Source organism: Ranitomeya variabilis, chromosome 5 (assembly GCF_051348905.1).
Source record: "Ranitomeya variabilis isolate aRanVar5 chromosome 5, aRanVar5.hap1, whole genome shotgun sequence".
Taxonomy (NCBI): domain Eukaryota; kingdom Metazoa; phylum Chordata; class Amphibia; order Anura; family Dendrobatidae; genus Ranitomeya; species Ranitomeya variabilis.
The window spans coordinates 74001003-74016461 of NC_135236.1; the positions used below are offsets into that span (position 1 = coordinate 74001003).

Below are 15459 nucleotides of genomic sequence, written 5' to 3' on the forward strand. Positions count from 1 at the left end.
ACTACCATTATACTATATCACCATTGGTTACCATAGTTATCGGGCATTTCTTTACTAAAAATAAGGATTTATCAGTGCGGTTACTGTCATATTCACGGCAGAAAATCCTTCACACTTGCACCACTATTTTTATACTTATTTTCATTTTTGAAAAAAAAAAAATCTGCTACTTTTCCACAAAAAAAAAATAAAATCCCCCGTTGCCCATATCTTTGTATAACTTGTTCAACATGTCATACTGGACGACGAGGAGAGTGGGAGTTGTAGTGCTGGCAAATTTTCCCTCACTAGTAATGGCGTTTTCCTCAGAAAGCTCAAGTCTCGCGAGAGCTAGCTCATCTCCTTTCTCCCTAGACAAAGGGGAAAAAAAAAAAAAATCACGTGAGCCTTTCATTGTAACGTAAAACAGCCAGGAGGACATGATCACGTGATAATTGGACAGTGGGCGGCGCTCGGAGCAAGAGCGTCTGATTCAACATGGCGGCCTGTTAGTGGTAAGTGCATGTACTGTACTGTTATACCCGGCCCTCAGTGCCAGAGGGCGCCCTCTATGGGCCGGGGGGAGGATTGTACGCCTGCGCAGATTTACAGACGGCGCTGACTGGAGTGACCATAAGCCGCAGCATGTCGTGTGTGTGTACGTGTGCAGTGCGGTATATTGTATCCTCACATGATGCAGGACTAGCCTCAGGAGCGAGCAGTGGACACAGTCCTGTATGTCATGTGCAGTGCAAAAGTATTCAACCCCCTAGCAAAAATCATCATATTTGTCTTTCATTAAAATTGCAGAAAAACCTGAATAAAATTAGTTTTTTATTAGTAAATTAGTATTTATTATGCTTTGATTACGTAGCTAAATTAATAAAATTAAAAATATTTGTAAAAAATGAAATATATATAATATATTTTATAACATGATATGCGCTTTGCAAATGTAAAATATTAATTAAAAAAAACAGAAAATTCTTGGCTTTTGTTGGAAATAGAAAAGGGTTATTTATTATCATTTCTTTACTTTTTTTTTTTAAAGGGTCAGGGTATGTGCACACGTAGAATGGTCTCCTGTGGATTTTTCCGCAGCGGATTTGATAAAATCCGCAGGGCAAAAACACTGCGTTTTTCCTGCGGATTTATTGCGGATTTACTGCGGATATACCGCGGTTTTTGTGCGGATTCCACTGAGGTTTTCTATTATGGAGCAGGTGTAAAACCGCTGCAGATTCCGCACAAAGAATTGACATGCTGCTGAATGTAAACCGCTGTGTTTCTGCGCGTTTTTTTCTGCAGCATGTGCACTGCGGATTGCGTTTCCCATAGGTTTACATTGTACTGTAAACGCATGGGGAAACTGCTGCAGAAACGCAGCAAAATTCGCAGCGTGTGAACATAGCCTTATTCTCAAATCGTAGGGAGTTGTCCCCTTTTCAGAAAGTCCCAGTTCCTGGGTGCAGTTTAAATAAAAATAAACCGTGCTTGAGTCACTCTCCTCAGGTCCAGCTTTGAGTGTTTGCCGCTGCTACTGGTCCCTGGAATTGTCTGCAGCGCTTTCGTCATGTCCACAGCTCTACAGCCAATTAGTGACTCTGCCTTGTATAGACGCACCGTCCTGCTAAGTGCTACTGAACTCACTGATTGACTGCATCGCTAACGACGTGACGTCAGCGCTGCAGGCAGTCACACCGGGAGCAGCGGCAGAGACTCGGAGCGACCAATCATTAACGGCCATCGTCTGTCAGCGAAATGGCCGCTGCTTTACTGCCCTGCAGTCAGCGCTGAGCGCTCACACAGGGTTAATACCAGCGTTAACGGAGCGCGGTGTAACGCACTCCATTAACGCAGCTATTAACCCTGTGTGACCAACTTTTTACTATTGATGATGCGTATGCAGCATCAATAGTAAAAAGATCTAATGTTACAAATAATAATACTAATAATTAAAAAAAAAAGGTTATTCTCACCTTCCAATGTCGCGTGCTGTCCTCGGCAGTGCAAGCAGCAGGTTCCGGTGCCAAGGATGCTATGCGAGAAGGACCTGCCATGACATTACGGTCATGTGACCGCGACGTCATCACAGGTCCTGCGCTCATACCAACCCTGGGACTGGAAGCTGCCGCGTGCACCGTACACAGGCGCCAGGACTTCAAGGGGCCTTGGGAAGGTGAGTATATGTTTATTTTTTATTTTAAGTCTTTTTTAACCATGCACATAGTGCCCACATTGCTATATACTACGTGGGCTGTGTTACATACTGCGTGGGCTCTGTTATATACTACATCTCTGTGCTATATACTATGTAGCTGGGCAATATACAGCGTGACTGTGCAATATACTACGTGGCTCTGCTATATACTACGTGGCTGACCAATATACTACATACTACATACTACGTGGCTGGGCAATATACTACGTGGCTGGGCAATATACTACGTGGCTGGGCAATATACTGCGTGGCTGGGCAATATGCTACGTGACTCGACAATATACTACATGGGCTGTGCAATATACTATGCGGACATGCATATTCTAGAATACCCGATGCGTTAGAGTCGGGCCACCATCTATTGTGTGTGTGTGTGTGTGTGTGTATACACACACACACACACACACACACACATACACACACACACACACACACACACACACACACACACACACACACACACACACACACACACACACACACACACACTCCATAGCGGTTTTCTAAAAGGGGAAACCTCCTTCCTTTTTTTTTTTTTTTTTTTAGGAGGAGTTCTGGAAGCCAATCAAATCAGCGATCTGCCTCCACTCTTTTTATTGTGGAGCCTGATACCTGCGTTCCAAAGCCATGATCTCAGGATTGGGGGGGGTGTTTGAGTTCCAGCAGATGGACCAGTCTCCTCACCAATCTACTATATAATTGTCTAAGGGTCACTTCCGTCTTTCTGTCTGTCCTTCTGTCTGTCTGTCGCGGATATTCATTGGTCGCTGCCTCTGTCTGTCATGGAATCAAAGTCGCTGATTGGTCGTGGCAAAACAGCCACGACCAATCAGTGACAGGCACAGTCCGGCGGAAAAATGGCCGCTCCTTCCTCCCCGCAGTCAGTGCCCGCACCATACTCCCCTCCAGTCTGCCCTCACACAGGGTTAATGGCAGCTGTAACGGACCGCGTTATGCCGCGGTGTAATGCACTCTGTTACCGCTGCTATTAACCCTGTGTGACCAACTTTTTACTATTCATGCTGCCTATGCGGCATGAATAGTAAAACGATCTAATGTTAAAAATAATAAAATAAATAAAAAATCGTTAGATACTCACCGTCCATCGGCCCCCGGATCGACAACAGGCCTTACCCGCTCCTCCTGACGCTCCATGCTGCGATCTCGTGAGATGATGACGTAGCGGTCTTGTGTGACCGCTACGTCATCATCTCGCGAGACCACAATGCACTCTTGGGACCGGAGCGGGCGAGGAGCATCGCTTGGACCCGGGGGCTCCGGAAGGTGAGTATATAACTATTTTTTATTTTATTTCTTTTTTTAACAGGGATATGATGCCCACATTGCTATATACTGCGTGGGCTGTGCAGTATATTACATGGGCTGTGCAATATACTACGTGGGCTGTGCAATATACTACATGGGCTGTGCTATATACTATGTGGCTGTGCTATATACTGCGTGGGCTGCGCAATGTACTGCGTGGGCTGCGCAATGTACTACGCATACATATTCTAGAATATCTGATGCGTTAGAATCGGGCCACCATCTAGTGATCAAAATATATGGGATAGGGGATAACCTATTAGTTTATGAATAGCCTTTAAAGGAGCTGTAAATACTTTTGCATATAAAATCTACATGGTAGTTTCCAGTAAGAATGAGGACAAAACATATAATAAAAATGTAGCCACTTTATTGTAAATGATATAGTGTTATAAAGTCCTTGACTCGTCCTCGTCTGTCTGCAGGGTCCCTCAGCTGTTTTCTCATTCTATGTGTTGGCTAAGTGACATGTATAATGGCTTCCCTCACCGTCACTCAGCAGGGTGGTCTCACCGCTCCTCTGAGGAACCAACAGAAGAATGGGCAGCTCACTTCTTGAGATTCGTAGCCTGCATTGGGTAAAAGAAGTGAGAAAAGACGGAATATGTGCACAGCAAGTCGTTCTGACGTTACAGTGCATATATTCATTATTTGTAACATTTACTGAGCGCTTTTTCTGGTGATTCCAGGCAGAATCCTCCTGACAAAGACACTGTGTGCACATATCCTGGCTGTTAATGAGTATTTTTTTATATAGCTTTACTTGAAGAGTTTTGGGGAAAAAACAAACAAATGTCTGGTGGGGGGAAACGTGTAATGCACGGACTGGCAGCGGCTCTCCTGACCGGAGAGTGACAGTTTCATGTATTTCTATGCAGCTGTCGCTCTCGGGTTGCGAGAGCCGTGGCCAGTACGTGCGTTGCAGTCTGAGATCGGACCAAATTTGTACAGATGACTTCATCTTAGGGCTGGATCTTATATTTGTAGGATCTGATAAATGTTAGATTTAGGGTCCCGTCTAAGAGAGGTCACCTTGTCGTGGCCGCTGGGCTCATAAATTGGCCAATAATGCAAAAAAGAATGAGCATATACACAGCAATGTTAGAACTGCGTACACCGTCCTTCTTTTTAAGCTTTTAGCTACTGTCCACCGCTCTCCTGACATATAATAAGCCACAAAGGCAGGAAAAACACCTCTGGCGTATTCCTGAAGCATCTTCTGCGTCGGATACCTATACCTACCCTTTCTGTTCCAAAAACGCATCTTCATGAAACGCTCATTCTTTGGAAGGGTTTGTCATTTGCTCAAGTGTGTTTTTTTCCCCAAAGTTCTTTAAGAAAAGAAACTCCAAAAACGCGGCGAGGGGAAAAAACTTCCTGAATATGATCTTTTTTGAAAAACTTACCACTTTATTAGTAACAGATGCACCAAGTTATAATACCTCTCTATAGTGCCTCATAGCAGGATCAGGGGTCTTCGATCATGTACATGCACGCTGTGAATAAGGTTTCCCGTCCCCCTATACTTTTGTAGGTTCCCCAGCAGAGAGCTGATTATAGGGGTTCTGCGGCTACTACCTGCCCTGATTGGTAGAGTGAACACAGGGTCACCCCAATCCCCAGAGACAAGATCCTTTTCTGTGTTTTCCACTGTGGCTCGTGCAGAGGGATCACAGATGCAGTGTCCATCAGGACACGTCCTTTAAAGGGGTATTCTGGTTTTGCCTACTTCCACATCGGGTACAGCTGGGCTTGTGCCATCACATCCACATATTTCTGTGCGTAGGTGGCAGGTAACACGCACCTGTCCTTTTCATTAGAATAAAGCAGATGCCCGATACCTGTCGCTCATGATCGCAAGTCAGCAGATCTCTATGGAGGTCACCGACCCAGCTCACCTTCGGATGCAGGAGTGATCAGAGACAGGTAGTCCCTTTAACGGCAGTCATGTTGTTGTTACCCGACTTTGCCAAAAAATGGATATTGATTTCTTACAGTCACTGTTTGTTCATTAGGGAATTAGAACTCTCAGGAACAACTTCATTAATTAATTAATTAATTAATTCATTCATTCATTCATTCACACATGCCATCTAAAACTGGGCACCAGCCCTGGCTCACATGTAACTGGTGTATTCGTGTGGCCACCTACCTCGCGTTCTAAATTATTATGCAAATTGGATTTAAGTATCATCAAGATGTGATTTTTTTATTTTTTATTTTTTTCCCCAATAAACTCATGGTTACTTGGTGCCTCAGGGTCTTTGGATCACTGAAATCTATCTCAAACACCTGAGATAATTAGGTGAGCTCAATTTTAGGAAAACTACTTAAGGACTCTTTCACACGTCCTGATACTTGTCACCGTTACAGGGCAAGTGGAAAGAGCCGGGCAAAACGCCAAAATTGGTGCATCTGATAGATGTGCCTTGTCTGGGTGGCTGCGGGCTTTTATTTTTAGGCTGGGGGAGGTCAATATCTATTTCCCCTTACCAGCCTGAGAATACCAGCCCCCAGCTGTCTGTTTTAGCTTGGCTGGTTGTCAAAGTGGGGGGTTTCCCACGCTGTTTTTTAAAATCATTTATTTAATTATTAAAAAATACGGTATGTAGATCCTTCTATTCTTGATAACCAGCCTTGCTGAAGCTGATAGCTGTCAGTTTTGCTTGACTGGTTATCAAAAATACAGGGAAACCATGTGTTGTTTTTTTTTGTTTGTTTTTTTTTTTCCTTTTTAATTTATTTATAGCTCAGGCGGCGGCTAATGAATACTCCCATCAGTCACCACCTGCTGTCGCTGTTATCAGTTGAATACAACTTTCAACATTGTCCCCTGCTAGTGCTGATCGCCGGCAGTGCTGGGGAGAATGATGGGAGATGTCTTCAGCACCCGGCACCGGGGTAGAGTGCTGATTCCCAGGCGCCAGTACATGACACACTGATGTCGTCCGTGTATCATGAGTGTACGTGTGAGCGGGCCTTTTTGGGGCCCGTGGTGCTGTTAAAAAAACGGACATGTTGTCGTATTTTGCCCACAGACACATGGTCCATGGAAACACACTGACATGTCCACAGACCCATTCACTTGAATGGGTCTACTTGTGTAAGTGCCTCCAGTACGTGTGAAAACTGCCACAACACATGCCGGACACACTGACGTCTTAAAGAGCCCTAAGAAAGATGTTCAAAATTATAAAACTGCTCACATGGGAAAGAAATATGATCTATCTGCTGTCAAAAAGCATAAGCAAGGTATGAAAACATTCGATATTTGATTTATAATTAGGCAAGATCATTGTACTGTGAAGAGATTTGTGGCTGATGCAGAGAACAGATGGGTTTGTGCAGATAAAGGCATAATAAGGAAGGTTTCTGCCAGACAAATTTATCAGATTAAGAAAGCAGCTGCTAAATTACCATTTCAAACCAGCAAACAGGTATTTGAAGCTGCCGGTGGCTTTGAATTTTCAGGAATTGTTGGATGGTCACCATGTTCCAACCATGCTGTGATATCTTGGAGTCATGTTTAGGGCCAGAACCATGGGGAAACAGCTGGTTGGCACCTTTAGGATCCCTGAAAGTGTGAAAATGACCTTGGCAATGTATATAGCGTTACTGACTGACAACTTTCTTCCATGGTACAAAACAAAGAACGATGCCATCCAAAATCATCTTCATGCATAATAATGCCCCATCTCATTCTGCAAGGAAACCTCCAAGTCATTGGCTGCTATGGGCAAAAAAGAGATAAACTCATGGTGTGGCCACCATCTTCCCCTGAACTCAACCCTATAGAGAACCTTTGGAGGATCATCAAGCAAAAGATCTATGAGGGTGGGAGGCAGTTCACATCAAAACAGCAGCTCTGGGAGGCGATTCTGACTTCATGCCAAGAAATACAGGCAGAAACTCTCCATAAACTCACAAGTTCAATGGATGCAAGAATTGTGAAGGTGATATCAAAGAAGGGGTCCTATGTTAACATGAAACCTGTTAAGATGTTTTTGATTTCAGTAAATGTGACCGCTTAACGCTGAAAATTCAACAAATGACCATTTTCAGTTCTTTACAACTCCACTGTGCAGAATAATTAGGAACAACACATTTTGAGGGTGTTTTTTTTTGCTTTGATAAAAATCCTGTTACCATAGGGAGGTTTGTCAAATAAAATGTGATTTATCCTCTAACAGTTGAATTGAACATTTGTACAGACACATCTGCATCCACCATTTAGGAAAATCGGAATAAAAGTAGCATTTGCATAATAAGTTGGAACACGGTGTAAAGTCCATATGAAAAGTAATGGTGGCAGGTTACATCACCTGCAACGCTCGGCCCTGTGCAACGAGCCTTGCGCCTGTGTCATTTGCATATATGTTCAAGATTGGATGTAAACAGTAGAGATGGGCGAACCCGTACAGTAAAGTTCGGCAACCGTAACAAACACCTACTGTTTGCGCACGGACTTCACCAGGAAGTCCGTGTTACTGTTCAGGTTCGGCTACCTGAACGCTGAGTGTTTGTCGCGCTGTTTTGTGTATGGCAGCGCGGCAAACACCGCTTCTGATCGGTGGTGAAATCATCCCCGCTGGTGAGAGCCGTGGTTCCCACGCTGTAAAAAGACAAAGGGAGTGCTCAACTGTGATCGGAGGTATAAAGTTTACCTCCAGTCACTGTTATCAGCTGATGGGACAACTGCTCCCATCATCCAACACCTGCTGCTGCTAATAACAGTGACAGCAGGAGCGACGGATGGGAGTATTCATCAGCCGCTTCTGCTCTGTAAATAATAATAAATAAAAAAAAGTTTGGATTCCCCTGTATTTTTGTTAACCAGCCAGGCAAAACTCACAGCTGGAGGCTGCAACCCTCAGCTTTAGCAAGGCTAGTTATCAAGAAAAGAGGGGTCCCATGCCATATTATTTAATTATTTAAATAAATAATTTAGAAAAACGGCCTGGGGTCCTGGTAAGGGGCCATGGATATTTGGCCCCGCCCCAGCCTAAAAATAGCAGCCTTCAGCTGCCCAGAAAAGGCGCATCTATTAGAAGCGCCAATTCTGATGCTTTGCCGGCTCTTCCCACTTGCCCTGTAGTGGTGGCAAGTGGGGTTCATATTTGTGGGGTTGATGTCACCTTTGTATTGTCATGTGACATCAAGCCCACGGCTTAGTAATGGAGAGGCATCTATAAGACACCTATCCATTACTAATCCTATAGTTGTATTATAAATAAAGACAGCCGGAATAAAGTCCTTTATTTGAAAAAATGACTCAGACTCCTTTAATAATCTCAATTAAACCATACTTACGACCTCGCCTAATTCCACCGAAGCCCTCGATCTCCTGTAATAAACCAAAAATAATAAAACAACAATATACCATACCTGTCTGTCATTATGTCCCTAATCTATGGGAGAAAAACAGTTTTCAACCTGGACGGTGCCAAGATGCGACCGTCCAGGCTGAGAACCACTGGGGAATGAACTGCTGCGAGCGCAGCCTCAGTGACTGGCGGTGACGTCATCGAGATACCTACGGTCACTGAGGCTCCGTGTACAGCCGGACTGAACTGTCGTGACGTCTGTGACATTCCCGCTAGCAGCTTGCAACTTCAGCCTCATTCAGACTCCCGTTTTTTCCCTTAAAAGTTCAATCTGTATTTTTCACAGATATCACTCGTACCTATATTATTGAAAGGGGTCATTGACATGTTCGCGATATTTCATGGACCAAGTGGTCCTCTTAAAATCACAGAGACGTATCTGATTTTGATACGAGGGTCGAACAAAATCGGAAATGCAAGTATATAGGTCTGTGAAAAAAATAATTTACAGCAAATTACTCAAACTGGTAAATTGACCCCATGTTAAGAGATGTGATAAAACATGACTTTTATTGAATCTCAATTAAAAAAGTCAATAACGTTAAAATTTGCTAGAGTGATCCTGTATTGTTTGTTTTGTTTGCAATCAGACTCCTAAATTGGAGATTCCTACTTTATATTAGCTATCCTAATCAGTTACTAGAAATACTGACTGTTCACGGCTGCAGTCTGTGGCTCCACAATAAATCATAAGGCAAATATCAATGTTATTGATGTACAGTACAGACCAAAAGTTTGGACACACCTTCTCATTTAAAGATTTTTTTGTATTTTCATGACTATGAAAATTGTACATTCACACTGAAGGCATCAAAACTATGAATTAACACATGTGGAATTATATACTTAACAAAACAGTGTGAAACAACTGAAATTATGTCTTATATTCTAGGTTCTTCAAAGTAGCCACCTTTTGCTTTGATGACTGCTTTGCACACTCTTGGCATTCTCTTGATGAGCTTCAAGAGGTAGTCACTGTGAATGGTCTTCCAACAATCTTGAAGGAGTTCCCAGAGATGCTTAGCACTTGTTGGCCCTTTTGCCTTCACTCTCCGGTCCAGCTCACCCCAAACCATCTCGATTGGGTTCAGGTCTGGTGACTGTGGAGGCCAGGTCATCTGGCGTAGCACCCCATCACTCTCCTTCTTGGTCAAGTAGCCCTTACACAGCCTGGAGGTGTGTTTGGGGTCATTGTCCTGTTGAAAAATAAATGATGGTCCAACTAAACGCAAACCGGATGGAATAGCATGCCACTGCAAGATCCTGTGGTAGCCATGCTGGTTCAGTATGCCTTCAGTTTTGAATAAATCCCCAACAGTGTCACCAGCAAAGCACCCCCACACCATCACACCTCCTCCTCCATGCTTCACGGTGGGAACCAGGCATGTAGAGTCCATCCGTTCACCTTTTCTGCGTCACACAAAGACATGGTGGTTGGAACCAAAGATCTCAAATTTGGACTCATCAGACCAAAGCACAGATTTCCACTGGTCTAATGTCCATTCCTTGTGTTCTTTATCCCAAACAAGTCTCTTCTGCTTGTTGCCTGTCCTTAGCAGTGGTTTCTTAGCAGCTATTTTACCATGAAGGCCTGCTGCACAAAGTCTCCTCTTAACAGTTGTTGTAGAGATGTGTCTGCTGCTAGAACTCTGTGTGGCATTGACCTGGTCTCTAATCTGAGCTGCTGTTAACCTGCGATTTCTGAGGCTGGTGACTCGGATAAACTTATCCTCAGAAGCAGAGGTGACTCTTGGTCTTCCTTTCCTGGGGCGGTCCTCATGTGAGCCAGTTTCTTTGTAGCGCTTGATGGTTTTTGCCACTGCACTTGGGGACACTTTCAAAGTTTTCCCAATTTTTCGGACTGACTGACCTTCATTTTTTAAAGTAATGATGGCCACTCGTTTTTCTTTACTTGGCTGCTTTTTTCTTGCCATAATACAAATTCTAACAGTCTATTCAGTAGGACTATCAGCTGTTTATCCACCAGACTTCTGCTCAACACAACTGATGGTCCCAACACCATTTATAAGGCAAGAAATCCCACTTATTAAACCTGACAGGGCACACCTGTGAAGTGAAAACCATTCCCGGTGACTACCTCTTGAAGCTCATCAAGAGAATGCCAAGAGTGTGCAATATGCAAATTGCCTCTTCTGAGAAAAAGAGGACTTAAACTCTATAGCGCCACCTGTTGGAAGTAGCGATCCTACAAGTCACAATCAACCCTTTAACAAGTCGTGCAAGATGACTTAGGATAAAAGCCAAATCAGTATCTCAATTCGCAGACACGGTGTTTCGGGCTGTTGGCCCTCGTCCGTGCGAAGCATGAGAACTGATTTGGCTAGGTGAGAGGCTCTGGACTGGGGTCTAAGGGGTATCGTTTCTCCTTATGGCTTGTCAAGGTAAGGAGGCTTATTCGCCGTGCAATGCTCCTCTAGGAAATTAAATATGCAAATTGCCTTTTCAGAGAAAAAGAGGACTTAAACTCTATAGCGCCACCTGTTGGAAGTAGCGATCCTGCAAGTCACAATCAACCCTTTAACGAGTCGTGCAAGATGACTTTGGGATAAAAGCCAAATCAGTATCTCAATTCAGTATCAGTATCTCAAAGAATGTGCAAAGCAGTCATCAAAGCAAAAGGTGGCTACTTTGAAGAACCTAGAATATAAGACATAATTTCAGTTCTTTCACACTTTTTTTAAGTACCATTTTTTTGGGGGCTGAAAGTCCCCTTCTCGGCTTATACTCGAGGAGTCATACCCAGGGGTCGGCAGGGGAGGGGGAGCGGGGGCTGTCTAATTATACTCACCTGCTCCTGGCTCGGTCCCTGCAGGTCCCTGGCTCCCCGGAGCCGGCAGCTTCTTCCTGTACTGAGCGGTCACATGGTACCGCTCATTACAGTAATGAATATGCGGCTCCACCTCCCATAGGGGTGGAGCCGCATATTAATTACTGTAATGAGCGGTAACGGTCAGTACAGGAAGAAGCTGCGGCGCCCGGGAAGCGGGGACTGCACCGCGCCAGGAGCAGGTGAGTATAATGGGGAGCGCTGCACGATATTCACCTGCTGCTCGTTCCGGCGCCACTCCGTCTTCAGCTTCTTCTGCAGTGACGCTCAGGTCAGAGGGCGCAGTGACGTGGTTAGTGCGCGCCCTCTGCCTGAACGTCAGTGCTGAAGACGGAGCGGTGGCTGGAACGAGGAAAGGTGCATATTGAAAGTGCCGGGGGCCTGAGCGACGGAGAGATGTGTTTGTTTTTTTTTTTTTTTTTTTTTTATCGCAGTGTCTCTATGGAGCATCTTATGGGGCCATTATAAACTTTATGGAGCATTATATGGGGCTTCTGATTCAGTATGGATATTCAAAAACACTTAACCTACTGATGTCTCAATTAATTTTACTTTTATTGGTATCTATTTTTACTTTTGAAATTTACCAGTAGCTGCTGCATTTTCCACCCTAGGCTTATACTTGAGTCATTAAGTTTTCCCAGTTCTTTGTGGCAAAATTAGGGGGGTCGGCTTATACTCGGGTCGGCTTATACTCGAGTATATACGGTATATAATTCCACATGGGTTAATTCATAGTTTTGATGCCTTCAGTGTGAATTTACAATTTATATAGTCATGGAAATACCTAAAAATCTTTAAATGAAAAGGTGTGTCCAAGCTTTTGGTCTGTACTGTACATCCGATTATAACCCCAGCCCTTTGAGGAAGCCTGCCAAGGCGAAACTTGTTGGGTTGGCTGGGACTGAATTTGTTGTAAAGAATTTTCATCTCTAGAGGGGTATTTACATTTCTTTGTTGACTTGTGAGCAAAATCAGGCTGCATTCAGATGACGTCTGAGTGAATTCCAATTTTTCACGGACTGTTAGAAGAAGGTGGAGGACTTTTTTTTTTATCCCACGTACACTCGGGTAAACTCTGATGAAAATCACTAATGAAACATGGTCCGTTTTTTTTTTTCTTTTGACGTGCTACCCGGATTTCCGTAGAGCCTTTTACCAGACCGCATCGGTCTCCCCCCCTAAACAAACAAGCATAATTCCTCATATACTGTGTGGAAAAAAAAAATAAAAAATTGGCAGCAAAAGTTTTTGTGGTGCAACATGTGCAGTTGCCAAAGGGGCTCAAGAGGTAGCGGGTCCACTTCAGGTTCGACAGCGGCTTCTGTTACAAACCCATTAGTTGACTACAAAGGGCCCATATACTATTTTTGCACAGGGGCCCTCTTCCATATGTGCCTGGCTGTAGGAGAGGGGATGACAATCTTAAGATTAGGACTCTAGAACCCCTAGAGCGTCCTGCATGCAGCGGAGGTGTGATGCTCCTCTTCTGCTCCATTCATTGTCTGTGGGACAGCCTGAAATAGCTAAGTACTGTATTTGACTTTCTTCTATAGTCACGTTGACAATGAATGGAGTGGAGGATGAGCTTGCATATCTCTACTCCATTCAGGAATGCCAAGCTCCAATCTCGGGGGAGGAATAACCCCTGAAAGCTACGTTTTGGATGAGTTGGTTTTACTTTTTCTTTATTTCTACATTTTTGGCTGTTTTTTAGGTCTTCGGAGAAGTTCTTCATTTTCTTTATTTTTTTTTACAGCTTGAATTACTCCCCACTCAGACATTTCTGTGCTGCGCCTTGTGTGTCCCCCATATCACGCTTCAGTTTCCATTCTTAAATGCCTCACAAAAAACAAAGATGTGAGTGAGACATAAGGGGACCTTCATATGAGGCTAATTGGTGGTGCGGAGTCAGACCACCATTTCCCGATGTGAATAACCAGCAACGTTTTTGGTGTTCAAGGGTGTTCCCATCTCGTAAAGGGATGAAGTGATCTGTCCCCTTCTCTCTTTTTCTGCGCAGCAGGTTTCCCGGCCACCTCCCCGCACAGGGATCTGTGGCCACATTTACCCATATAGTGCCGTTCTGTAGAGGGTGGATGGAAATGTACCAGTGAAGGGAACACAAATCTACACCATTAATAAAGATCGTTGGTCGGTCCTCCACCGATCCTAAAGTTATGACATATCTTTGCGAAATGTCTTCACTTTATGAAATGTGAATAGGTCTTTACCTGCAAGTAATTCGGTGTCGGCCCTGGTGCCGATTTATTCACAACTCCAGGTTATATTAGGGCTCAAATAGATGTAACATCCAAGTGTCCCTAGACCCACAAGCTTTCCCCGCTTCTACAATGAAGCTTGATCGTCTTCCTCTATTACCTGTGCCGGGCTATGGCCACTGATTCTAGCACACAAGCGGCTCCTGTGACCGCTCTCCAGCTTAGCTGCGCTGTTGGTGGGTCTGTTGGCTGTGTTGGTTCATAAGTCTGATCTACGATGTCCTATGTTTATGAACAGGTTCCCGTCGGCATAGCTTCTCTAACACTGATGTTGTACTCCCTCCCTATAGGGAGCCTTTTGCTCCTAACCTATGGCACCGATTTCAACATTTCTGCTCTCTCCTAACTTCGGGCCAAGATTTCTACATTTGAAGACAAGGTCAAGCAGCTTCTGGACGAAATACTCTGACAAAGCACTGAGATGTTCACACCACAGCTTTCCATACTCCCCCATACACAAGAATGCTTGTCTCCGTTGGATGTTCATTCAAAAACTAGGCTTATCTTCCCGAAAAGAAAGCTAAAGTTCAACTGTTCAATGCTAATTTTCCTCAATCTCATTTGTCGGTGAGAGTCTGGGGGCCTCCATACACATCAAATGACAGGCCAGTCCTTGTGAAATTGTTGGATTTGGACATCTTTTATCTAATGTGCATGGTGGCCTTAAGAGATGAGTATATAAAATTGATGACTACTCTCATAACTCCGAATTCCTCAATAGTCTTTAGAAACTGATTTTCCAAAACCGATACGGTAATCCATTTTTAGGATGCCGAGCACCATGAAGAAGAAGAAACATAGGGTCTGATTTATTGTGTTTGCACCCTTATTCTGCAATAAAAATGGTTCTAACAGACACTTTTTTTTTATCCGTATTTTCCGGCGTATAAGACGACTGGGCGTATAAGACGACCCCCCAACTTTTCCAGTTAAAATATAAAATCTTCTTAAAAGTCGGGGGTCTTATACGCCGTATGTCGTCTTATAGGGCCGGTGACTAATGTGCCTTTTGGGTGGGAGTGGTCCCGATGACGACGAGGGGGCGTCTCACAGGAAAGTGTGAGTGGACTATCCCCCATTACCTCATCGTAGCGCTGAAGCGTGGGGTCTCTGCTGGGAGCGGCGGCTCCTCTTTGTGCCGCGTGGGTGCTGTGGGGCGGCGGCTCCTCTTCTGCAGTGTGGGGCCTCTGTGCTGTGGGGCGGCGGCGGCGTATTTTCATGCGGTCAGTCGGGGCTCCTCCGGCATCTTCTTAAAGCCCGGAGGCCCCGCCGGCAGCTCCATTGCTACGATGCGGTGGCCTCCGGGAAAATGGCCGCTAGGGGCAGCGCATGCTCAGATTCAGATCTCGTCCCGAGATCTCGGGAGACGAGATCTGAATCTGAGCAGCGGCCATTTTCCCGGAGGCCACCGCATCATAG

General features: G+C 44.6%; 1 protein-coding gene across 5 annotated transcripts in view; it reads left to right on the forward strand.

The window, feature by feature from the left end:
- The first annotated feature begins 397 nt into the window (after window positions 1–397).
- LOC143774550 (triacylglycerol hydrolase DDHD2-like) overlaps window positions 398–15459 on the forward strand; it is a 112828-nt gene continuing 97766 nt past the window's right edge. For 2 of the 5 annotated variants that reach the window (XR_013215552.1, XM_077262260.1), the window contains exon 1: window positions 398–494. The gene's annotated coding sequence lies outside the window, so the exon portion shown is untranslated. The remainder of the gene's footprint in view (window positions 495–15459) is intronic. The other 3 variants (XM_077262257.1, XM_077262258.1, XM_077262259.1) reach the window with 2 other exon arrangements.